Source organism: Mandrillus leucophaeus, unplaced genomic scaffold (genome assembly GCF_000951045.1).
Source record: "Mandrillus leucophaeus isolate KB7577 unplaced genomic scaffold, Mleu.le_1.0 Scaffold489, whole genome shotgun sequence".
Classification (NCBI taxonomy): Eukaryota; Metazoa; Chordata; class Mammalia; order Primates; family Cercopithecidae; genus Mandrillus; species Mandrillus leucophaeus.
In genome coordinates this window covers 167,619-168,066 of record NW_012105242.1, presented here as the reverse complement: position 1 = coordinate 168,066, position 448 = coordinate 167,619, and positions in this window count along the sequence as shown.

Below are 448 nucleotides of genomic sequence, written 5' to 3'. Positions count from 1 at the left end.
AGGCCCAGGGCCTGTTTTCCATGGACTCGGTGTTCCTGCTGAGCACGGCCTCGGTCTCCCCGAGTTATTAAAGACATTGATGCCTCAGAACTGACTCTGCCTCCACTTAATCGGCTCACCAGAAAATTACAATAAAAATCATCTGCCACTTATGAAATTGCCGTTCAAATGGACTATTTCCTGCCACCTGGGGACAGGCTGCTGTTTCTCTTTCAGCATCGGTGTCTGAGATGCTGTCTCTGGGAAAGAGCGATCATAGATGTTGTTGAGACGGTCTGTTGGCCAAGCTGTGTCCCTGGATTGAAACCAAAGTCACAACAATGGGTCTGAAACGTACTGAGGAATCTGTTCCAAAGATGGCAAGAGCAATTTCAAACAGTACTGCGAGGGCCCTTTGGGGTCAGGACAGGCACTGATCAGCTGAGAGCACAGGCCCTGTGCAGCCACG